Source organism: Myotis daubentonii, chromosome 2 (assembly GCF_963259705.1).
Source record: "Myotis daubentonii chromosome 2, mMyoDau2.1, whole genome shotgun sequence".
In the NCBI taxonomy this organism is placed as follows: domain Eukaryota; kingdom Metazoa; phylum Chordata; class Mammalia; order Chiroptera; family Vespertilionidae; genus Myotis; species Myotis daubentonii.
In genome coordinates this window covers 174755727-174775827 of record NC_081841.1, presented here as the reverse complement: position 1 = coordinate 174775827, position 20101 = coordinate 174755727, and the positions used below count along the sequence as shown (strand labels likewise).

At 42.0% G+C, this 20101-nt stretch overlaps 2 long non-coding RNA genes across 2 annotated transcripts; both read right to left on the bottom strand.

The window, feature by feature from the left end:
* Positions 1-7397: 7397 nt before the first annotated feature.
* LOC132228475 (uncharacterized) lies at positions 7398-19714 on the bottom strand. The gene is made up of 4 exons (XR_009451355.1): positions 19446-19714; positions 17626-17704; positions 13252-13416; positions 7398-8484 (listed from the first exon to the last, which is right to left on the bottom strand). It is a non-coding gene; the product is annotated as an uncharacterized LOC132228475 (long non-coding RNA).
* Positions 13451-17614, bottom strand: LOC132228474 (uncharacterized). The gene is made up of 2 exons (XR_009451354.1): positions 13769-17614; positions 13451-13700 (listed from the first exon to the last, which is right to left on the bottom strand). It is a non-coding gene; the product is annotated as an uncharacterized LOC132228474 (long non-coding RNA).
* Positions 19715-20101: the final 387 nt, after the last annotated feature.

Sequence of the window (20101 nt, the reverse complement as noted above, 5' to 3'; positions counted from 1 at the left end):
AAAAAACATAAAGCACATTGTGTACATGTCAAAATGACAGAACTTTATTTTATAAATGGGAGATGGCAACGTAACCACAAAATGATGTATGTTGACAAGGACTGCCTGTAATAGGATTCTGACTTGAATTGTCCCCAGCTTCAGGTGTGGGTTGAGGTTTTTCAACAGGGTGGGGCAGCTGCTTCCCCCTGGAGGCTAATTGTTACTTTTAATCTCTTAAGTGGCCTCAGGGCAAGGTGTTTTCCAATAGGGTGTGTCAACTGTCTTCCCCCCAGGCAAGGCAGATGTCTATGTGAGAAAGATGTCCTCCACTGAGTGAGGGAATGACTCACACCAGGAAACTTGGGGTGTCTGCCTTCCGAGCTCTAGCCCCCAAATCCCCCATCCTGGGTTCTGCTCTCACAGCTCCAGTCCACTTCACCCTCTCTCTGCCTGAGCACAAAGTGGGTGGCTCCACAGGGAATGTTGGTGCATTGGCCTTTTTTTTTTAATTGATTTTTTACAGAGGAAGGGTTAGAAACATCGATGAGAGAAACATCAATCAGCTGCCTCCTACACACCCCCTACTGAGGATGTGCCCACAACCAAGGTACATGCCCTTGACCGGAATCGAACCTGGGACCCTTCAGTCCACAGGCTGACACTCTATCCAGTGAGCCAAACTGGTTAGGGCTGTGTATTGGCCCTTTAAGAGGGTGCCCAAACTTTCAGTTGCCACTCTCTGGCAGACAGCACTCCTCTGCTTTTCACAGCTAGATGTTATGTGGGTACCCTCCTCAGTTTGGTGCTCTCTGTTGGGGAGCCCAGCTTCTGGATTAGATCCCAGAGTTCTCAGAGGCACCCCCCACAGCTGAGATATCTCCCCAGGACTTCATTTGCCATCTGTGGGTGCCCAGCCAGCCAAGCCCTTTCATGCCTCTGCCCCTCCTACCAGTCTCTATGTGGTCTCCACCTTTGGTCCTTGGGTAGCAGGGTTCTCTCCTGTGAGTTTTCCATTGATTATTCAGAAAGCCGTTCCGTATTTCAGTTGTAATCCCAACTTGTTCCTGGGAGCATGACTATGCAGCATCTTCCTACTCTACCGTCATTTTGAATTTCGCCACAAATAGTACTCTTTTTTCTTTATTCTTAATAGACTATATTTTTGTTGTTCTATAATATTATCTTGTATCAGTGTAGGTCCAAACAGGAGAGAGATAGCACAAGATAATTTGAAGAAGGAAAGTTAAAGAATCACTAACTAAACAGAGATTTGGAAAAATGAGGAATTAGCTAGTAAGAAGGGAACACTAAATAATATAGGACTAGCAGATATAAGGAGCAACCACTACTAGCCCTTTGACTGATAAGAGGCCCAAGAAAGAAGCCCCCAAGAACTGAGTTCCAGACCTTGTTAAGAGAAGGCAGCATGGCTCACTGAATAGCAGAGAAGTCACTGTGGTGTTGAGTCAGAACTAGCTTCAGTAACAGGACTATAACTTATTCCAATAAATCTTTCATAATACATGCTTGCCAAGATTGTGGCCAGCCATAACCTTAAGGGAAATCTGTGATGGACTGGGATTAATGCAGGACATAAGCAGATCTCAGTGGTGCAAAAGATGCATTCTGTTGAACATTTTTCATGCACCATTTAAAATCTTGATCATGCCCTGATTGGTTTGGCTCAGTGGATAGAGCGTCGGCCTGCGGACTGAAGGGTCCCGGGTTCGATTCCAGTCAAGGACATGTACCTTGGTTGCGGGCACATCCCCAGTGGGGGGTATGCAGGAGGCGGCTGGTCGATGTTTCTCTCTCATCGATGTTTCTAACTCTCTATCCCTCTCCCTTCCTCTCTGTAAAAACTCAATAAAATATATTTTTTAAAAAAATAAAAAATAAAATAAAATCTTGATCACACCTTTACTCCAGCTTTTTCTGAGCCAAGATCTACAGACTGACTAGAGCAGCGGTTCTCAACCTGTGGGTCGCGACCCCTTTGGGGGGTCGAACGACCCTTTCACAGGGGTCGCCTAAGACCATCGGAAAACACATATATAATTACATAGTTTTTGTGATTAATCACTATGCTTTAATTATGTTCAATTTGTAACAATGGAAATACATCCTGCATATCAGATATTTATGATTCATAACAGTAGCAAAATTACAGTTATGAAGTAGCAATGAAAATAATTTTATGGTTGGGGGTCACCACATGAGGAACTGTATTAAAGGGTCGCGGCATTACGAAGGTTGAGAACCACTGGACTAGAGCATGCAGACAATGCCTCACCCTGGGTCTATGCAGTGTCTCTCACTTTCTGTCCAAAGGAATCCAGTAGACAAGTAGATTTGTGCTATCCAGAAGAGTGGGATGATTAATACCCCGAGAGAAATAAACATTTTAGTCAGTAGGTGATGAGAACCAATAAGAAAAATGACTCCCCCTTTCCTCCCCTAGGCAGAGTTTTGGAATGCACTTGATAAGCCTCCTCAAAGGATTTCATGGGATGGAACACCAGGCAATTTTAGTAGTGGCCAACTTGGTAACTTCTTCTGTTTCACTTCTCTCTTCCTCATTCCTGCTACTGAGATCAACTCTAAAATAAACTACTTCAAGGTAGGCCTCTAATATCAGGGCAATCCCATTTCGGGTCTAGGCCTCTTCTCTAAGTGGTCACCAAAAGGTCATCTAGGGACCCAGATTCCTTTCACCCTGTTGATCGCAACCCCTGGAGTTCACTCTGCTTCTCTGCATAGTCAAAGCAGACACAGCACCAGTTCTATATTTCATCCCTAAGGATGGGAAAAAGAGATAGAGGAAGGTCAGTCCATTGTTTTAAAGAAAGCGATGTGGAAGTTGCACATATCTCTTATGTTTACTAGCAATGTTTATTAGTAAGAATTTAGTCATACTGCAAATGAGGCAGTAGTTTCTAGCTGGGCAGCTATGTGCTCAGGTAAAACATTGCTCATCCTGTTTCTAGATAAGGGTTAGGAAATAAATTGGGGAGAAATAAGCAGTATCAGCCACAAAAACAAATAAGAAAATGTAATAAAGTATGTTAGGAATTTTCTAAAAATGTTCCAAAAATACCATGTAAAAACCCATGGGTATTGGGTCTTATAAGTAAGCCCCAATACTGCACATGCCTGACACCAATTCTGCTATTTCTCTCAACCAGCACACACTATATTTGCCACTTGTTTTTCATTTTTCTTGGATTATCTACGCCTATATTTTACCTGTTCATTTCTTAGAGAACTTTGTAATTTTTTATGGTTTATGATTGCTTTTTATACTAAGAATAGTAATTCTGTTTCCCATATCCGTTTCAAACATTTTCCTTGGGTAGTGTATATATTTTAATTTTGGTTCTGGCATTTTCTTAATTATGTATTTGGGGGTTCTAATATATAATGATGCCTGTTGCAGGCCTATTTATTTTGTTCCTTTGATTTATCTTGATTATTGCCAGTGTTTCAACTTCATAAAACATTTAGTGCTTAGGAAATTTCCCAAGTTTAACTTTTTCCCATCTCACCAGTTTGTTCTTCCAGATGGATACTACAATTGTTTATTTAAATAAATGAGTAAGGGTAAGCAGTTGTAAAAGGTACTCTCTTGCTGTGGGTGCCAAGGTTCCAAGTAAAAAGAAGCTGCTGTTTTTTAGCAGTATCCATTTTTATCCTATCAGTGACCAGCCATGGTCTCTTCTCACATTATTGTCAGCTTAGACGTCAGAGTTCTTGTTGGCCAGACTGTTTCTGAATCCCATTTCATTCCTTCTGTTAACAACCACCTCTACTTTTCTAATCCACCTTCTATACCAAATGATTCTAGACCAAACTCTTCCCATAAATGCTTTCTTAATATCCTGTCCTCAATGCCTGCTACACGTTTTAGCCACAAATTTTGGGTGGACAGAGGTTTTTTCCACACTGGTCTCTGTATATCTGGCAAGTCCATCACTGCTGGGTTCTCTTGTTCATGACCTTAGGCCTGATTTTCATGATTCTTTCAGGTATACAGGAATCCTTCTAACACTCCATTCCTCCTTCAATGTACAGAAACTACTCTACCTCTCTGGTGTGCCACAGAGAGTGGCAAGAAATTGGGGGTCTTTCTCAGGCCTAACACCCGAGTGAGAAGATAGGCTGGCCATTGAATTCCCAATATAACTGAGATTTCTATTAATGTCTGTGCCCAACCTCCACAAAAGACAGGAGAGAGCCATGATGTTTCTGTACCCTTCTCACCGCCAACCCTAGTTGTCCACATTCCAGAAATCTTTCCTGGTCTTGAAAGACAAGAAGCTTTTCTTTAACATCATTACGCAAGATTTTAAACTCACTGTTCATTGGGGATGGATTCATGAGATTAAAATGTCTTTGAAAGACATTTATGTAACTCTCAAACTGAGATGGCATCAAGACAGATTAGACAACATGAAAACCCCAGGCACTCTGAAGTTGAGATGACTAGGAAACATGAAATATTGTTATGATTATGATACAAGAAATAGGCAGTTAATTCGGGTGGTACTAAGTTAATGAATCCAGTAGAAAATAATTTTGGTCTTCACCATCTGTTTCAAAACATACTGTTGTTTTAAAAGACACTTTTGCCTTTGAGTTTTCCATATGAATATAAAACATCCAATTAAAACTAAAAATGTATTCTAATTACCTTAACAGGTAGGTCCACAAATACTTAAAATATACGAAGTTAATATTTACTAGATGAAATCCTTAGCCATGTGCATACCATTGATAATTGATAAACACATAGAGGAAGAAAGGGAGGACAAAAAAAAGAGGGAAGAATGGAAAATGAATAGGGGGAGAGAAAAAAGGGAAAGAGGAAGAAGGAAAAAAAAGGAAGGGAGAAAAGAAAAATAACATAGAAATATTACACCAATAAATACTGGAACAAATAAAAACTCCTAAAAATGTAGAGAGAGTAAAGGTCTGCTGTCATTAAGTAGATTTTCTAAAAATCAGTTTATTCACTTTATCCTTATAGTCATCTCAGTGATCAATTTGCTAGGCAATTGCTTAACTCCACTTCAGTTTACTTTTGCAAACAAAGTCTTTGGGTCAACATAAAAAACTCAAACAGTTTCAAAAGTGAAATATTTTGAAAGCATTTTGTTTGCTAATACAAATATACTTTATGGTTAACTATTTAATAGAGATTGACTTCCTCCAACTTGGCCCAATTATGTGATGAGTTTAAGACAAAACAGCACCAGCAGCACTTAGATTAAAACATGGTTAAAGTGTAAAAATTAATCATTAACCTCAAAATTTTCTTCAGCATCTTAGTAGCATGTTCTCTGTTTTGCTAGCATTGTATTAAAAACTACAGGCCTGGTGCATGAAATTCATGCATGGTGGCAGGGGAGGGGCGTCCTCAGCCTGGCTTGCACCCTCTCACAGTCTGGGGTCCTGCTGTGGCAGCTGTGCTCAACAGCTGAGAGATTGGCTTCTGGCTGAGCTGCGCTCGCCCTGTGGGAGCGCACCGACCACCATGGGGCAGCTCCTGCTTTGAGCATCTGCTCCCTGGTGGTCAGTGCACATCATAGTGACCAGTCATCCCTCTGTAACAATCTCTTAGGCTTTTATTATATAGGTAAGTGGGCTATAGTCATAGCTGTCATTCTCAGGTATTTAAAATAATGGCATCATATAATATGGTTACTTACTACTGCATTGTAACCTCACTGAATTATTAAACTATTATTTTAATGTTTTCCTGGTAATTTTTTAAAGGTTCATCAGTGCTTCCTTATTCTAGACCTTATCATTATCCAGAACTGGATATGCATAAGAAACCTGGAATTTAAAGTTGAATTACATGACTGTCTAAATGTATTTGCTATCCCTTACTTTTTTATAAAGCAAATGAATGCAAAGTAATAACCTGTACAAAAATGAAAATTACTTTTGGATGACATCCTTTTTGAGATAGGCCTCCTCCTATGATTAAAATATTACAGCATGCTTTAAACATCAGCAGGGTTGAGTAAGTCTTTAAAATGAATACTGTGTTTAGGGTCTTCAATATTTTAATATTCCTTCACCATTTTAAGAAAGCAAACCACTTCTATAGCAATGAAATGTCTCAACTTCTATAAAGCAAGAAAACCAGGAATGTATTCTCTGACAGTAATACCTATCAACTATGGCTGAATGGTTTCACTTGGTATTAAACTGCAAATTCCATTTTTAGCTGGAAAACCTGTAAAATATTAGATTCCTCATATTAAAGATCGACATACCATGACCAAATCAGGAAAAAACTTGCTTACTGCATTTATGTATGCTAAATTAGATCAAAATCTGCCCTTCTAATTACCTGTGTATTATGTGTGCCAAATGCACAGTATATTAAACATTTTCCCTCTGAACTCCAGTGGCACTTACTTTCTAAGCTTTTCATTTAGTGTTAGTTACCATTTCATTTTACTAATTCTAATTTACCCATGTGAGACCTCTCAAAATCACCTGCAATGTCCTTGAGGACACACAGCCTTTAATATAGAGGGCTGTGTTTATATATTATCAAATGTTATATCAGTTTATTAAGCAACTTACTTTTTCAGGGACTACAGAATCTGGTGAACAATGGCCCAAAAGTTAACTAAGCAGGAAAACTGGTTGAGTTACTTCTGCCCAAGATCTGTTCTGAACCATTTTTACCACAGTATGACCCACTAGTAAACCTCCCAGTACCCACAATCACTATCCCACTCCATTCAGCTATCCATGTCTCCCTTACACATCACAGATGTGCAGGGTGGTTTTTCTTTTTTTAATCGATTTCAAAGAGGGAGAGGGAGATAGAAACATCAATGATGAGAATCATCTATCGGCTGCCTCCAGCACACCCCCCATTGGGGACTGAGCCACAACTGGGCATATGCCCTTGACCAGAATCAAACCCAGGACCCTTCAGTCCGGGGGTAGACGCTCTATCCACTGAGCCAAACCAACTAGGGCTAGAGCAGGTTTTTATATGCACTACCCCTCACACCCTGTCTTTTCTATGCTTTCCATCAAAGCAAGTATAATCTTCAGCCTCAACCTCTGTACAAAATTTGGCATCAGATGAGAAATGCAAGTGTGGTGTGGAAACACCTTCTGCAGTGGAGAAAATACACGTAAAATATTTAGTAATGATCTTAGAATTCAGGAGTGGGCAAACTTTTTGACTCGAGGGCCACAATGGGTTCTTAAACTGGACCGGAGGGCCGGAACAAAAGCATGGATGGAGTGTTTGTGTGAACTAATATAAATTCAAAGTAAACATCATTACATAAAAGGGTACGGTCTTTTTTTTCAATAGTTTTATTCATTTCAAACGGGCCAGATCCAGCCCGCGGGCCGTAGTTTGCCCACGGCTGTCTTAGATTCATTTAACAAATATTTAATGCCTATTGCACAGTTGTTTTGAGAAATACAAAAGTTTTGTTTTCAAGAAGCTGATCTATAATAGATCTTATTGCTGGGCCAGAGAGCACCAAAGTAAGGTCCAGGACTTATCTCTGAGCATGGCCAACCTACCCACTGCCTATATTTTCAATGGTTACAAATAATCAAGGCTTGCAGGTTATGGAATCTGTTTTGAGTTATAACACAAGCTACTTAAAATTTGTGCTAAATTTCCATTAAAATGCTTAGTTGTTTTCTCCTTCCTTTTTCTAGTGATTTCAAAGTTTAGTGTTTTAGCTGCTAGTGGTTGCTTTGAATAAAAACACTCTTTAGGTGCTGTAAAAATGCAAAGGATAAATGGCTTATTTACCTTCTCTATCTGTATAGAGGCTCATTCCTGTTTGAGAATCCCATTTTAGACCCTGATGAGTTCCTCATATTCTGCATCTTCACTTCGTGAAGTTCTTTAATGCTTTATTGGCTAACATTTCACTTAACCATTCTTTTCTTTAAATAACCTACTAGTTCTTTAGTTTTCCTATAATAGGTTTATAATACTATGAGCCTTTCCAGAGAAAATGTTTAACTCAGAAAAAGGATTACAACTGGTTATTGTATTTATGAATAATTATTCTTAGAACCTCTATAAACTTGGCATTTAAGTAACAGGGGACAGCCTGTTTGTTCTATTTTGTCTCACTGAATTGTATTTTTCTTAATTTTACTTAAACTCAGTCTGAATAAAATCCCAAGTAGTTATGCGGGCCCAGAACATAATAGTCCCAAGTGACCTAATTCCAGAAGGTGTGACAGGCAGAATGGGCACCAAAATCTTTTCATTCTAATCCCTGTGAATATAAATTTATATGGTAAAGGGGAATTAAGGCAGCAAATGGAATTCAGGCTGCTAATCAGCTGACCTTAAAATGATTAGTCTGGGATATCTGGGTGAACTCAATGAAATCACAAGATCCTTAAAAGTGGAAGAGGAAGGCAGGTCAGAGGGAGAGATGCTGGTAGAGTTCGAGTATGATGGTGTGCAGACTGGACCTGCTGTTGCTGGATCTGAAAATGGAGAAAGGAGCCATGAGTCAAGAATGCCAGTGTCTGGGGGGAAAAAATAGACACATATGTAATACCCTTTGTATTACTTTAAGCAATAAAAAAAAAAAAAAATGCCAGTGTCTAGAATTTGGAAAATGCACTGGATCCTCCTCCCCTAGCTGCCAGAAACACAGCCCTGCTGACACCTTAATTTTAACCTAGTGTCACCGGAGTCATCTACAGAACTGTAAGATAACTTGTGCAGCGTTTTGAACAAAACAAATGATGAAGACCTAAGTAATATAGTCAGAGGCCTTTGAAGAAACATTTAAATGGAGACCTAAATCCAGGTGAACATCACAAGCCTGTGAATTCTCTCCACCCCTTTCCTCTTCTGAAATTAGGCTGTTTGGGGCCAGCCAAGATGGATACCCCACAACCCTTAGCACTGTACTCTCAAGTATCTTTTCTTTATCCACTCCATCTAGGTAGGTATTTTGTGTGCTTATGGGAATTAAAGCTTTGTCACTGCTAACGATAAGACATGGTGCGCAAAGATCAGGCCTGAAAATGACCTTATCCTTTGGGCTAGTTCAGTTGGGCCTGGGACCTAAACTTGTCCTGAAACTCTGAAGGTGGGGAATGGAGGATTTTGTGCTGGACAGAAACTGTGATAGCTATAATAGGTTATCTTGCTGAATAAGGTAAAAATGCTGAAAACAATGAAACCCCAAAGTTTCCCTCTTAAACTACACTAAGAAGCTCCTTATGTAGTTCTTTAAATTTCTCAACCAATTAGCCAAGTATCCCGTGGTAACTTAGAAGAGCAGTCTTCAAGTTGGAGTTCACGTTTTCATGGGCCCACAAACCAGATAAACTTCACAAAGGCTATGAGGAAATAAACTGCTGTGCCAATTTCTGTTGTTGCCTAAAATTAATCTGAAAAGATTAATTTCTTATAATATTCCTCAAGCATTCTGGTTTTTTTTTTTTTTTATTTACCGTAATCATTTATTTTTTTTTAATTTTTTTTTTTTATTGCTTAAAGTATTACAAAGGGTATTACATATGTATCCATTTTATCCCCCCGCCCTAGACAGTCCCCTAGCCTCCCCTATCACCCAGTGTCTTATGTCCATTGGTTAAGGCATTCTGGTTTTGCTGATGCTTTGTCCCAGAGCACCAAAGACACAACTCAATTTATTCAAGGCACAATATACTAGTGAGGAATTTCTTATATTCCTTAAAACTTCTGCTGGGGTGAAGAGAAGTTTCAATACCCATTATTGTTTTGGTCAGTTTTGATATTTTAAGAATGCCAAATTGTTTGATAACCAAACATTGGGGATTTGAGATTATGGAATAAACAGAAGCTGTGAGATAGGCTTACTTCACCCAGGCAACAAAAGCATCTACTTGTCACTGTACACCTTCCTCCAGTATGCCTTTTAAGAGTTTACTAACCTGGTGGTCTGAAAGCCAGCCACTCATCTGGATATTTAAAAGTGGAGTTCAACCTTACTTCCAACATATCACCATTAAACTGCCAAATGGAATATGGGGAAAGTTTCCTAATTTCTTGATCCTTCAGTTTTCGTTTTTGTTATATTACTGGATCCTGTGAATGCCTACTTCCTGCTTATCAACTCTTTCTACCAGATATTTGGTAATATACTTATACCTTAGAATCCCATTGATACTAGCAAATTAATGCCTTCCTTTTTTTCTGTTAACCACCACTGAGCCTGCCTCATCCAGCAATCATTCACCATGGGCATTTCCACTGTTTATGCAAAACCTATCGAACACATTTCATGGACTGGCTTGCTGTTTTGGATGAATGGGCATAAATGAACCAAACAGCTCAAACCCCTGCCCTCTTTGAAGGTAGGGACAGCATTTAAAAATACAAAAATGCCAATTCAGGTTTAGGGATGAGCCTCACTCACATCCTGCAATTTCGAAGATCCCAGGTGATTCTACTAGTCTTCTATTAGGAAAATGACCCAGGGGAGAATAGAGTATGCAGCTAAGTAGAGCTCCTTTGACTTGACATTGGTACAAAGACTGAAAAGGAAACATGATTAAATCATGTGGTTATGTGGACAGAAACTTTTCCAAACAAATGTCAAGTCCATGAAAAGCCTACAGAATAATAGTACAGTGGGAACAATGGTAGGTACAACACTTCAATAAAAGGTCATTGTATCAAGATGATTATTGAATACTCAAGGAAAGATGTCATTTTAAAAGAAGTCTATTGTTGTGACTAACCGCAATTAAGAGCACAGAGACAAGAAATGTTTAGAACATGGCACAAACTACATCCTATTTAAACAGAAATTTAGGTTATCAGTGAAAATAAAAAAAACACATGTAAGTATACAAGTTTCACAATTCTGAGATGGAGGACTAGAAAATCTCTTAGCCAGAATGACCCTGAAGACTATAGTTTAAGAGCCAACCCCCAAGGAAACCCCCGATTACACACTCAATGTATTAGGTGCCAAACGTTTACCAAAGTTATCTATGGAATATTGCCTAAAGTTGGGAGCGAAGAAAACCCCGTAGATTCAGCAGCAAATATAAGATTGGCTCTAACTGAAAGGTGTCATGCCAAAGCACAAGTCAGCTATAAAACCAAGAAATAGCCCTAGCTGGTTTGGATAGAGTGCCTGCAGGCTGAAGGGGCCAGGGTTCGATTCTGGTCAAGGGCACATACCAGGGTTTTGGGCTCGATCCCCAGTAGGAGGCAGCCAATCAATGATTCTCTCATTATTGATGTTTCTCTCTATCCTTTCTCCCTTCCTCTCTGAAATAATATATCAAAAAAACACTAATAAAATATATGAAATGTCTGTTCTCTAGTCCTACTTAGTCTCCTACCTCCACATGAATTCTAATGTTGATGTTCTGCTTTTCCCTATGGCTCATTTTGTAAAATGTATGGCAGCAGTTACATTCTTAAATACAAATATCTACAGAACTCTCAAAATGCTTGCCGTAGCACCCAGCCCTACTCACACACCAAAGATTCTAATGCATCTGAAAGTTCCAGGACTTTTTATTTTGAAAAATATCCTGAATTGTAACACCTAATTGTAGTGAAGTACCTTACCTTGCAAGTGTACAATCATTCTAGAATCCCAGCAGGAGTCTTCACTGGACCTTGGCCTTTGCATTCTAACTTTGTGTTGAAGGATGTTTCTGAACTTGATGTACTTACTGTCTAAAGCCAGTAAGTGGCTCAAAGGGCATACATACTTGCTTTGAATGTAGACAACTGTCTTCTACTCTCACAAGTCCCAGCTCCCCCAATCTGTTGAACAGTGGTTTTCCTAGAGTAGTGATGGCAAACCCATGACACGCGAACTCATTTTTTTGGTTGATTTTTCTTTGTTAAATGACATTTAAATATCCTACATAATAAAAGCCTAATATGCTAAGTGTCCGGTCGGCTGTTCAACCAACCAAAGCATAATATGCTAATGCCGATCAACTGCTTGCTATGATGTGCACTGACCACCAGGGGCAGACTTTCCGACTGGTAGGTTAGCTTGCTGCTGGGGTCTGGACTTAGGGAGACAGGCTGGACAGGCCCTGAAGCCCTCCTATAGCCCCTCCCTGGCTAGCCAACCTCCCATGTGTCTCCCCACCCTGGTCATGCACCAGTGGGGACCCTCGACCTGGCCTGTGCCCTCTCACAAACCAGGACCCCTCGGGGAGAGCTGGTTTCTCTGCTTAATCCCACAGGCCCGGCCAAGGGACCCCACTGGTGCACAAATTTGTGTACCGGGCCTCTAGTATAAAATAAATATCAAACATATAAGTCTTTGTTTTACTATGGTTATAAATATCAAAAAATTTCTATATGTGGCATGGCACCAGAGTTAAATTAGGGTTTTTCAAAATGCTGACACGCCAAGCTCAAAAGGTTCGCCATCACTGTTCTAGAGGATTACATCTCTATTAAATATACACTTGATCTTAGCCAATAGGCCAAGAGGCAATTTAAATACAGGAAAGTGATTCCTTTAAAGATTAACAGCCTTTCAAACCTTTAGCCTATGTAAACTGAAGTCAAATTGGTTTGTTAGCAACTTCATAGTACATATACTTTATAAACATGTAAGCAGGTCCATGCTCATTTTCTCTATGAAGTGTACATTCTCCCTCATTTCAGGCCAGATATAATCTTGCAGTCTGAATGGAGATATTGCACTGAACATTTGAGTTGGTACCACTTGCTACCAAGGTAAGGCTTTTATTCACCTCTATGCCATGCTCAACACTTCTCATTAATGACCAAACCTGTATTTGCAGTCATTTACTTGAGACTCAAAACTACACAGGACTGCAATTTTGATAGTTGCTTTACCATCCAAAGTACAACCTAGTATCTTATTTTTAAAGTAGTGACTATTTTTTTGAACACCCATAAATTTTTTGAATTCTGAGTTGCTCAGAACATAATTCAATTTTAAATATAGTATAGCTCCACTAAGAAACATTCAAACCTTAGTAATCAGCAAACGTTTGGGTATTTAATAAAAGCCAGTTAAAGACGTTTCATACTTTGGTTTCCTCTTAGCTTAAACGTCAATTTATCAATAAGTAAAAATAACTAAACTTGTAATTTGTACTTGGAGCTCTTCAACATATTAGGAACCAAATCAATCTCCAAATTAAGCAAATTCAGGTGTGATTTAAACATCAGATTATAAAAACTACGTAGAAATTAACCTTTCTAAACAGACTGACATGAATTTAAATTCAGAGCCCATTTACCAGTTTTATATTCTTCTTGCAAAGAAATTTTGCTGATTTCACTTCCTCAATGGTGAAATTAGGATACAAATACAGATGCCATAGACACTAAATTATTAATACAGGTAAATCACTTTGGTGTTTGTTGCTGCTTCCCGTATTACCTCAATAGGGATGTTTCATTTACTGTAACAAAAAAGAAAAACTGTCACAACTAAGAAAAACTTTAAAATTTTTATTTCATTATGTTCATTCTGGACAATTTCTCAACAAGCAGTTTTAAAATACATAACTTTATTATTTACATTAAATGCACTAAACAATTCAAAGAGCATGACTAAATTGCAAATACATAAAATAGGCATCTCAATGCTGTGTCTCTGTGGTTCAAATAGGAAAAACTAAGCCTTTTAAAACAAATTTTCTATGGTCTTAAAATTGATGGGATACACCCATCTTATCCTTTAAAACTCACAAAGAATATTACATTTTACTAACGTTATCACTAAGACTACAAAGAGTATTAATTTATCAAAACAGCCAAGTACATTAATTCACATTTCGAGAGTGAAGACTCAAGTAGATACTGTTACGTGTATTTCCAGACATACACCGAAAATTAGCCTGTATAGAGCTATCCTTACCTTTACTGCTCAGCCCAGACTCCTAACTTATCTTAATGCTAGACAAACTACACCATGATTGTCAGTTACTAACAAGTTATTTCATTAAGTACATAAGCTTTAACATGACAATGAATTGTTCTCCAGGCAGCTGCAGGTTGCATTTTGTTAGGAATCATTCTGTAGGACTCTTCCAAGTGTAGAGAAAAACCCACATCTGGCTTGCTCTTCTTAGACATGTTTGCCTGTAAAATAAAGATCTCAAAGAAATTTTTAGTAAAATCACTATCTCACAAAGGATAATTTGTAAAACCGTAAGTGCTTTCCTTTTAAACATAAATTAGAAGTTTGTACGTGCATATGTAACATGCGAAATACTAGGAAGTTTATATTTTTTTCTGAGTTTTAATGCTCTCAAACCTGAAGCAATGGGTCAGTACCTTAAAGTCTTAAGCAATTTAAAGGTTAAAACAATAAAAGGCCACTCTCCCCAGGTCAATGAGAAATTTTTAGCTACAACCAACTTGTTCACTTATTTGTATCAAAAAATGGCTAAATTAATGTCAACCTTTATATTTGCAGTCTTCTGTTAGTGTCTAAGAAAGTGTTCAGCCCCACTGAAAACCCCGAAAGAAATTATACTGTTAACTTGTTTAGTAGATATTAAGTCTTGATTAAAAGTCCTGTTAAGTTCTGAACACAAGTGCTAGAGGTGAAATGTCTAGGGAGAAAGAGTTAACCATTTTAAGGTTTTGTTATTAAAATTTGAGTTACATTTTAGCATACTAGAGAAATCATCACTGTTCCACTTTAAACCACAATGCTAGAGGTATTTCCCCCAAAGCTTTAAAATACAATTATATGGTTTAGTACATGTAAACATCACTTTTCCCCCTTATAACCACAGCATAGTAAGCTATGCTAACATTATGTAACTTTACAAAATATTTAAAGAAATGTTTGTCAGAAAATAACCCCAAACAGAATAATTTCCATTTTTTTTTTTTTATAACACAAAGGTTTAAGAACACTCAAGGACAATTAGATTTGTTTTATAAATCACTGCATTGTTCTTACTATTTTCTCATCCTGAAAATTTATACCTTTTAATCAGCTCCAGAACTGTGAAACTCTTACCTTTCTATTCAGGGATCCATAATTGAACTCCTTTAATTTCAAGAGGCTTAAATTTTCTTGTTAGGCTTAATATACTTTTTAAATGTTTTATAAATTTATCAGGTGGTATAATGTTATAGAAATTTGTTTCCTATTACTAAAATTTAGCACAGGCACAATTTTAACAACCAATCTTCAAATTTGATCATTCCTAAGTTAACCCACATTTTTCTACACATAAGAAACATAAACTAAAGACACATTAAAAAAAGGGCAGAAATGTTGGATAAAATACTGTAACTGCCACTTCTTAGGTTCTACTCCAGTGACGTAAGTTTCATTAGCCTAGAATTGTTGCAAAATGATTTTCAAATTTCCACTCAACTTCTACACTCTTGGTGTTAGAGACATGTACGTATACACATACTTGTGACTCCATCTGGCATCAGTATGTCTTGTTTTCTTATTTTTAACTTCCAGAAAGCAGAGTCTAAGGATCACTAAAAGTTTTTAAATCATTAAAAATTACCAGACAACTAGTACATAACCAGTTAACAGTTTTATCATGAACTGATAACATTGGTAAAATATTTGTTTACTAGAAAAAAGACAATCTCCCTCAAAAATCTAAATTCCATGCTTAAACAACTTTCTTTATACACTGCTTTAAACAGAATGAAATTTTTACCAAATTTAAAAACTTAAGTAGTGTACAAATATCATAATTTATTAAATTTTAAAATAAAACATTAAGAAAGCAAAGAGGCATATCCTAATTTTACAGATCATTGTGCATTTATCAAAGTAAATAACCTTTATACAGACAGTCGTAATGGAATGCTTGATAACCAAATAATCAGACAAAAAGTATTATAAACATAGTAAAATCTGACATGCAATCCTAGTAGTGAAATGTTTTAGTACAAAAGGATGAAATCTGATTGAAGAAACAAAGTTACATATATAAACTTCACACTGACAAATTAAAATTGCACTTTTAGTACTTTTTATCTCTGGAACATTTAAAAGTGGAAGGTGAATCTTCAGTAATATTTAATTTTCAAAATCTTCTGGTCACAATCCCCACCAAACTCAACAGGCCGGGACAAGTGCAATACCATACAGAAACACAGCATTGCAACTGATCCCAACCTGTGTAGAAAGGGGTTTGATTTTCCCTTACTTTTCTACAGACTTTTCACTACCACAGTCAGTTTTGCATGGATTTGCACAGCAGAATATCACACAGCTGGATGCAAACCTGCAAAACTAACCATAGAACAGTGTTCAGTAACTGGACAGTTTGACTGGGCGACAGGCCGAGGCTGGAGTTCTACAGCTAGCAGTACTTTAAGTGCTCATAATGCAGTAGATAACTAAACACTACCTGCACTATAAGCACTTTAGTGCTACAGAAGCTGTCACATCAGACACACCAGGCGGATTCTACATCGATACAATAAAAGTACACAAAATTAGTAAAAATTACTTGAAGGAAATAGCAGGCCACCATCAGTTTTGCATAGATTTGCACAACTACATTCTTCTTGTAGTGCAACTATGCAAAACTAACAGAGGACTGCAAACAAAAAGCATTAAAACACCTATATACTTGCTTGGCTTGGCTTGGATGAAAACATAACTTCTTATGCCAGAAGGAGCACTTAGGGCAGTAGATGCTAATCTACTTCACTATCTGCACTAGATGCACCTTAGAACAAAAAGCACTCAACACCAGCAGGCCCTGCGCTTTAAAGCCCACCAATGGCTCCCCGAGGCAGCTGTCACCATAATGCTACAAGTGCCTTCACTGCAGTAGATGCACATATCACTACCTGCACTGTAAGCACTTTGACATTACTCTGACTGGTCACAATCTTCAGGTTTTACAAGGTGATGTTCTCTTTATTCCTGCTAAATTTTAAATAAATAATTAGAATAACACCTCAAACTCTTACAGGCTATAAAACATACAAAATTTAGCATAATCCTTAATGGGGAAGAGAAAAACGAGTTCAATTACCTTAAACCCATGAGTTCCATTCAGACTTTAAAAATAGAGAACTCTTTTTTTTTTTCACAAGACAATCATAATTAATCATCATCCTAATACTGTAAAAGAAAGTGGTGGCTCTTCCTTTACCTTCCATTCCCAAAGGCATACTTACAAAATCAAAATCAGATTGCAAATAAATGAGAATATAATTTGACTCATGTACCTTTTAGAGGAAATCTTCACATCCACGTGGAAAAACATCTTTTCTTCTGCTTCCAATTAGCAATTATTTGGTAAACTAATTCATAAAATTACCATTCAGACTATACTTCAAGTTTATCAACTAGTCGATCTTATATATTCCACTTAATTTTTAAATCTTGGGAACACTACAGATTAGATTTTATCATCCAACTTAAAGCAGTTTTAAAATTACATTTGTAAACTGTGCATCAGTTTCCAAAGATTTATAAAGATATCTGGATTGTACTTTTTACTAACTTAAAAATTAGCTGACCCAGAGTTAATTTTCTAGAAAACATAAATGGACAAACTACCCATTTCACCCCTTGAAAAACCCAGTTACATCTTAATTATTCAAATTAAAGTCAAGAGAAAGTTATTTTAAAGAAAAGTTAAAGAAAATTAGAATACACTCACCCACTTGCGAAAACTTCGTTTTCAGCCAACTATCCTTAGGATAAGCTCTTGGCGCAGTTAGGTCCACGTGTATGAATGACTGGGATGGGAGGGAAAGGGAAAAAACACAAATTTACTACCACTGTCCAGATCCCTATTTAAATGTGTTCTTTTCCAACCCCTTTATAAAGTCAATTACAGTCATCAAAAAACCCAAGATAGCCAAGCAAGACTAGTGGAGTTGAAAAGACCGACAATGTATGGGTGAAAATTCGTAAGAAAATAAAGTTGAAAAACCCACAAGTATTAGATCCACATCTTATTTTAAAAGACCCTGAAAGACTCCAGCACGATCCACAGCAATCTTAACCTCTATCGCTCAGCTCCAACGAGGGAAAGGCAGCGCGGGGACTATTCTTCCCCACCCCTCCCCCATTCTAGACCTCGTGGCCGCAGCCGGGATAAAGAGTTGTTTCCCCCACGACGTGGTCCGGCCGGCGCGAGGCCGATTCTCCCTCGTGGCGATACTGCCTCGACGAGCCCGCCCCTCTCCAGCTCCCGTCCGCGGCTCCGGTTCACGAACAGAAAAGGCGGCACGGGCACCGGGGGCTGCAAAGTGCCCGCCACGCTCCTGGAGCTCAGGCCGGCGGCACATGTCGCACAAGGGGGCGCGCGGCCGCGGTTCCCCGCGCGACCGCCAGGGGGCGGCGGGTCAGAGCCGAGTCCTGCCGGACGCGGCCCCCCCCCGCCCCCCCCAAACCGTTTCCCGGCGGCAGCCTCGCGGCGACCGGCGGCGCCGAGGCCCGAACGCGGCGAGGACCCGGGCGCGCCGCCCCTCCTTTGTGTCCCCCCAGCCACCTCCCCCCCCCCCCGCCAGCCCGGCCCAGAGGGGCGGAGGCTCCGCGACTGCGGTGCCCGTCGCACGCGGCCCGAGGCCTAAGCCGGGAACAATCGGCGGCGGCGCGCAGTCGCCGCCATGTCCCCCCGCCCTCGCCCCGCGCGCAGCCCGCCCCGCAGGAACATGGCGGCGCGGCCGCGGCTCCCGCCGAGCCGGCCCGGCCCTCCGCCGCCGCCGCGCTCCCGGGCCCGCGGGCGAGCGAAGGCGGCTCCGAGCCGTCACCGAGGCCGGCGCGGGCCTGCTCCCAGACCGCGGCCAGGGGAGCGGCGAGTCCGCCCGGGGGCTGCCCACGCGGGGTAACAAAGCCCACGCGGCGTGGGGGGTGGCGCCCAGGCCGCGCGGCCCGCAGCTCCCGCGCCCTCGGCCCACCCTCGCGCGCACAAAGTTTGGGGGCCCGCGGCTCCCGCCCACGTCGCGCCGCCCGCCGGCGCGCAGGTACCTCGTGGGCGCGCCCCCTCCCGGCCCGCGGCCTGCCCTGCCCCATGTGCGCCGCCGCTTTGTTCTGGAGGCGCTTTAACTCTCGCCCCCGGGAGAAACTTTCCTCTCCCGGGCGCCCCGCGCCCCGCGCGCACCCCGAGCCCCGGAGGGGGCGCGAGCCCGGCGGGGCCCGGCCCCGAGGGGCCATTGTGTGCGCCGCGCGCCCCCCGCCCGCCGGAGCGGCCCGGGGAGGGTCTCCGCGGGGCCCGGGCGCGGCCGCCGCCACCTCCACCCTCCTCCCCTCCCGGCCCGGCCGTGCCCCTCCGCCCGCCGCGTGCAGCCCGGGGCAGCGGGTCGCGGCTGCCACACGCCGGGGCGGCCAACGGCCCGAGACCCGCCCGGCCACGCCGCCGCCGCCACGCTGCCCCGGGCCCGCCGCCCCACCCGTCCGCCCGCCCGCCCTCCCTCCGGACCGGGCTGCACACAACAGGTTTCACTCACTCGGCGGACGGGCGGGAGGACTCACCGGGAGAAGTCGCCGCCACCATCTTCGCCTCGCCCGCCGTGGGCTCCGGCGCCCGCCTCCCCACCCGCCCCCGCTTGACTACGACCCCGAGGCCCCGGGCCCGGGGGGGTGCGGCCGGCCCGGCCCGCGAAGGGGCTCGGCGAGGGGCGCGAGGCTCGGCCGCGCGGCGGAGGCCGTCCCCACCCCCCCGGCCTCGCCCGAGGGCGCGAAGTGGCGCGAAGGCGCGGGTCGGGCGGCGGCGGCAGCACCTCGAAGGACCATGTGGGTGAATGAAGGGCGGCGGCTCCCGCCTCAACGTAAATACGGACAAGCCCCACTCCCTCATTAGCATAAAAAACAAAGTACTTCCGACCTCCCCGCCCGCCCGCCAATCACCGCAGGCCCCGCCCACGGCAGCTCGGGCCAGGCGGTCGGGAGAGCGGGAGCCGAGAGCCGCTCGCGGCGCCGCGCAGCCTTCCTCCGGCCGCGCTCCCCCCGCCGCCCGCCCCCCGCCGCCGCCGCGCGGAGCGCCCGGCCGGACACCTCGCGCCACGCCCCCGCCACGCCCTCCGGGAGCCGGCCTTGCGCGCGAGCAGATCCCCGCGCGCCGGAGCCGCCCTGCACCCTCCGGGGAGCGCACGCTGCCCGCGGCTCCCCGAGAGCCCCCTCCTCCCGGG